This window comes from Equus przewalskii, chromosome 9, assembly GCF_037783145.1.
Source record: "Equus przewalskii isolate Varuska chromosome 9, EquPr2, whole genome shotgun sequence".
NCBI classification, from domain to species: Eukaryota; Metazoa; Chordata; class Mammalia; order Perissodactyla; family Equidae; genus Equus; species Equus przewalskii.
Window position 1 is genome coordinate 6,048,880 of NC_091839.1, and position 5,608 is coordinate 6,054,487.

Genomic DNA, 5,608 nt, shown 5'->3' on the forward strand with positions numbered 1-5,608 from the left:
TAGAAGTCCAAAGTACATGGGACGAGAAACAAGGAAAATACAGAACAACTGGAAAACAAGTGATAAAATGGCTGCCGTTAGCCCTCATATATCAATAATTGCTCTAAATGTTAAGTGGATTGAATTCTCAAATCAAAAGACACGGAGTGGGTGGATGGATTAAAAAACAAGACCCGACAATATGCTGCCTCCAGGAAACATATCTCAACTCTAAAGACAAACACAGGCTCAGAGTGAAGGGATGGAAGATGATACTCCAAGCTAAGCAGGTGTTGCCATACTTAGACAAAGGAGACTTCATGGTAAAAAAGGCAATGAGAGACAAAGAGGGACAGTATATAATGATAAAAGGGACATTCCACCAAGAAGACATAACACTTATATATGCTCCCAATACATAAAGCAACTATTAACAAACCTAAAAAGAGATATTAACAACAACATTATAATATTAGGGACCTTAACACCCCACTTACGTCAATGGATAGATCATCCAGACAGAAAGTCAACAAGGCAATAGTGGATTTAAACAAAAAACTAGACCAGATGGACTTAATAGACACACATAGAACAGTCCACCCAAAAATAGCAGAATACACATTCTTCTCAAGTGCACATGGGACATTCTCAAAGACAGACTATATGTTGGGAAACAAGGCAAAACTCAATAAATTTAAGAAGACTGAAATCATATCAAGGATCTTTTCCAACCACAATGGTATGAAACTAGAAATCAACTACAAGAAAAAAGCTGGGAAAATGACAAATATATGGAGACTAAACAACATGGTACTGAACAACCAAGGTATCATTGAAGAAATTAAAGGAGAAATCAAAAATATCTGGAGACAAATGAAAATACACCATACGGGATGGGATGCAGCAAAAGTGGTCCTAAGAAGGCAATTCATACAGGCCCACCTTAACAAACAAACAACAATCTCAAACAAGCAATCTTAAACTACATCTAAAAGAATTATAAAAAGAACAAACAAAGGCCAAAGTCGGCAGAAGGAGGGAAATAAAAATCAAAATAGAAATAAATGAAGTTGAAACCAAAGTAACAGTAGAAAAGATCAATGAAACTAAGATGGTTCTTTGAGAAGATAAAAAAATTGAAAAACCCTTAGCCAGACTCACTAAGAAAAAAGAGAGAAGCCTCAAATAAATAAAATTAGAAATGAAAGAGGAGAAATTACAACAGCTACCACAGAAACACAAAGGATTATAAGAGAATACTGTGAAAAACTATATGCCATCAAGTTGGATAACCTAGAAGAAATGGATAAATTCTTAGACTCATACAACCTCCCAAAGCTGAAGCAAGAAAAAATAGAGAATCTCAATAGACCAATAACAAGTAAAGAGATTGAAACAGTAATCAAAAACCTCCCCAAAAATAAAAGTGCAGGACCAGATGGCTTCTCTGGAGAATTCTACCAAACATTCAAAGAAGATTTAATATCTATCTTTCTCAAACTATTCCAAAAAAATTGAAGAAGATGGAACACTTCCTGACACATTTTATGAGGCCAATATCACCCTGATCTCAAAGCCAGACAAGGACAGCACAAAGAAGGAAAATTACAGACGAATATTGCTGATGTACACAGATGCAAAAATCCTCAACAAAACATTGGCAAAACAAACAGAGCAATACATTAAAAGGATCATACACCACGGTCAAGTGGGATTTATACCAGGGACACAGGGATGGTTCAACATCTGCAAATCAATACATGTGATACACCACATTCACAAAATGAGGAATAAAAGCCACATGATCGTCCCAATAGATGCAGAGAAAGCATTTGACAAGATCCAACATCCATTATAATTTTAAAAACCTCTCAATAAAATGGGTATAGAACAAAAGTACCTTCACATAATAAAGGCCATATATGACAAACCCACAGCCAACATCATACTCAGTGGGGAAACTGAAAGCCATCCCTCTGAGAACAGGAACAAGACAAGGGTGCCCACTCTCACCACTCTTATTCAACATAGTATTGGAGGTTTTGGCCAGAGCAATTAGGCAAGAAAAAGAAATCAATGGTATCCAAATTGGCAATAAAGACGTGAAACTCTTGCTATTTACAGACAACATGTTTTTCTATATAGAAAACCCTAAAGAATCCATCATAATGTTACCAGCTCTTAGTTAATATCAGTCCTGACATTGGTTCCCCTACTGTGAACCCAGCATATATGGGTTAAAACTAAAAGCACACATTCCCAGTTCCCTGGGTCTCTGGTTACACTCACATGTAAATGTTTGTTTCTTTAACCTCTGACTCCATGAGCTTTGCAATCAAATAGAAGTTACAAATTGTTAAGGTCCAGATGGCCTCATGCTGGGCTCCCACTAAAGTTGTGGCTAATCCCAGGACCTTGAAGTTCTTTTACAGAGAAACTAATGTCCACAGAACATCAAGAAACCGAAGCTTCCCAGGCCCAACTCCTTGGCTTCCTGATGTCAGAGTCTACCTTCACCATGGAGGTAAACAGCCAAGGACACTCATCTGAGAAATCCTTTGTCTCCTCTGCTGGAAGCAGCCCCAGACACAGGCAAATGGGAAAATGCCGACCAAGAAGGCCATGGTCCCCCTCCCCTACCTAAAATCCCAAATAAAAACCCTACCCATTTCTTAACAAGGAGTTAGCAATTTTTGAGGCACTAGCCCTTGCTTTTCTCCCTCTACCTGGCAAAGTAAAGCCTTTCCTTTTTCACCCAAGATTCTGTTCTTGTTATTTGGATTGGCATTGGGATCAGAGACTGAACTTTTGGTGATAAGAATACTATTAGAAATAATCAACAACTACTGCAAATTTGCAGGGTACAAAACCAATTTACAAAAATCAGTTGCATTTCTATACTCTAATAATTGCTTAGGACATCAGAGGGAGGAGGTGTACCAAACGACAACACATAAGCCCTGAGTCAGCAAAGGGCAGGGGCCCAACCTATCTTCACTATCTCGAGGCCTCTGTCCTAGGGACAGCTGACATGTGAAGCCTAAGGGAGAAAATCAAAAGAATCTGACTAAAAAGAACTCAACAAAGGAAACTTCAAAGAAGGCACAGGTGAGACAGAGAGTGAGAGCGCAAGACAATCTGGAGCCTGGCCGCTGGGTTGGTTGGAGCACTTACAGCTAGCCATGGGGCATGGACCAGTCACGCGTCTCTCTGAGCCTGTTTCTCCATTTGTACAATGAGGATAAAGTAGCATTTATCCTCCAGACTTGTAAGGATTAAATGAGATAATGCGCATTAACCTTAGCAGCCGATTCCTAACAACAGTGTAAGACTTGGTACCTGAAAAGTTAATAGTCATGGGATTTGGGGGGAATTAAGGGAATGAAGGAAAACAATCCTTGATCTGTAGATCTTCTGTCCCCTCCACCATGGCTCCCAAATCAGGGATCCTGAAGGATGGCCCACATTAGCCTTGATGGATGTGATCTTGAAGAGAGTCTGATCTTGACCCTATGGGTTTCTCAGGAAACCCAGTGCTTAGCACACTGCTAGTAAGTGTCAAGGGAAGGCCCGAGTACCAGCCCCGAACCTCTGGTTAGACTCCCTGGTGGCTGCTGCCCTGCCCTGCTTTCATCACAATCTCTGTCCTTGACCTGTTCAGTGGCCTCCCTCAAGCCAGTCCCCTGAGCCCATTTCCAGAGTCCTGACTGCTCTCCTGCAGGCTGGTCCTTCAGTTCTAGCTGTCTGTTGACTAAGGCCTGCACTGCGTTACTCTGACAGCACCAGGTCTGTTTAGATCCTGTCTTTCCCTGCAGGGCATGCCAGAATGCCCCCGTGCCCAGGTGCCCCCTTCTGCCAGGGTCAGGCCTCCAGGGAGCCTGGGCTGCTAGAGTAGTGAGCAGGGAGTGGGGGTGTGGGCGCTTTAGGGTCAGGGGTTTAGCCTCACCCTGCCTCAAGGACACCACTGAGGGTGGAGCTAGGCGAGACGAGTACCCTCATATCGTAAAGGAGACAAGAGGTGGCATCCTTTGATCGTGCAGGTATGGCCCAGCTACTGCCAATATTGGCTGAGACACAAAGGTGCTGCTCACTTCGTAGAGTGACCTTTCTTCTCCTAATAGCTCTTGCCTTGGCCTTCTTTGGCTATTGTTACCTGAAACCGAGAGCCCGGAAGCTAGAAAACATCCAGGCTGGGGCAAGCGTGGCTGTTAGAGAACGCCATGACCTACAAGATGTAAATTTACCAAGGATGGTGTATCCCCAGCCACAAGTGCTAGCACTCCCTAGGGAAGACGTCCTTCTCGTGACTCCTTGGCTGGCTCCCATCATCTGGGAGGGAACTTTCAATATTGACATCCTGAATGAGTGGTTCCGGCTCCAGAACACCACCATTGGATTGACCGTGTTTGCTGTAAAGAAAAACATTATCTACCTGAAGCAGCTCCTGGAGACCGCAGAGAGGCACTTCATGGTGGGTTACAAGGTAAACTACTACATTTTCACTGACCGCCCTGACCATGTTCCTCGCATTCCCCTCCAAAACGGAAGGCAGATGGTCATCCTCAAGGTCCAGAGCTATTCCAGCTGGCGGGACATCTTCCTGCACCGCATGGAGGTGATCAGCAATTTTTCTGAGCAGCGTTTCCACCGGGAGGTGGATTACCTTGTGTGTGCAGATGGGAAAATGAAGTTTACTGAGCACGTGGGCGTGGAGATCCTCGCCTCCTTGTTCGGCACCCTCCATCCTGGCTTCTATGGGCTGAGTCGGAACAACTTCCCCTATGAACGGCGGCCTCAGTCACAAGCCCAGATTCCTGAAGATGAGGGGGACTTTTATTACACGGGGGCCTTATTTGGGGGGTCCGTGCCAGAGGTTCACAGGCTCACCAAGGCCTGCTACCAGGCGATGATGGTCGACAAAAACAGTGACATCGATGCCGTGTGGCTTGAGGAGAGTCACCTGAACAAATACCTGCTTTACCACAAACCCTCCAAGGTCCTCTCCCCTGAGTACATGTGGAATAAGCAGCTACTGGGTTATTGGGGGGCAGAACAAGTGAACCGCTTGCTCAGAATTGTAACCCGGATTAGATTGAACGTCTTGGGGAACAGTTTCCAAGAGTGACAGTGGTGAGCAAAGCTTCCAGGAAGGGCTCAGAGAGGGCGATGCTCAGCTAGCTGAGTCTGCCTCCTGCCATGCTAGCCTTCATTAAAACCAGTTTTAGCAGAAAGGGTATAACTCTGCTTCCTTTTCTGTCCGGTCACGGCCTAGGTCCGCCTCCCCACACTTAGTCAGGCCCAGCATCCTTCCCACCGCCATCCTCCTGCCACCACCAAACACACACACCTTTAGGCTGGCCTGAATCCTGGGTTCAGGCGCAAGTTCCCAGAGTTGCCACCACCTTTAGCTTCTCACCTTGTGCTCCTGACACCCTCAGGGTGGAGGAGGAGGGCGGTGTCAGCCTGTCCTGACAAAGGAGGGATCAGAGAGGAGATCTTTTCCAGAACAAGGAAGGAGGGCTTGGGACACAGTCTCCTGCCTCCTGTGACGCACAGGCGCACAAGGGCCTGCCTCAGCCCTCGGCCAGGCCCATGCACAAAAGTCTTCAGCTTTTTTGGGCAATTTTGT

At 44.9% G+C, this 5,608-nt stretch overlaps 1 pseudogene; it reads left to right on the forward strand.

Moving 5' to 3' along the window:
• The first annotated feature begins 3,634 nt into the window (after positions 1–3,634).
• On the forward strand, positions 3,635–5,210 carry LOC103547711 (histo-blood group ABO system transferase 2 pseudogene; annotated as a pseudogene).
• Positions 5,211–5,608: the final 398 nt, after the last annotated feature.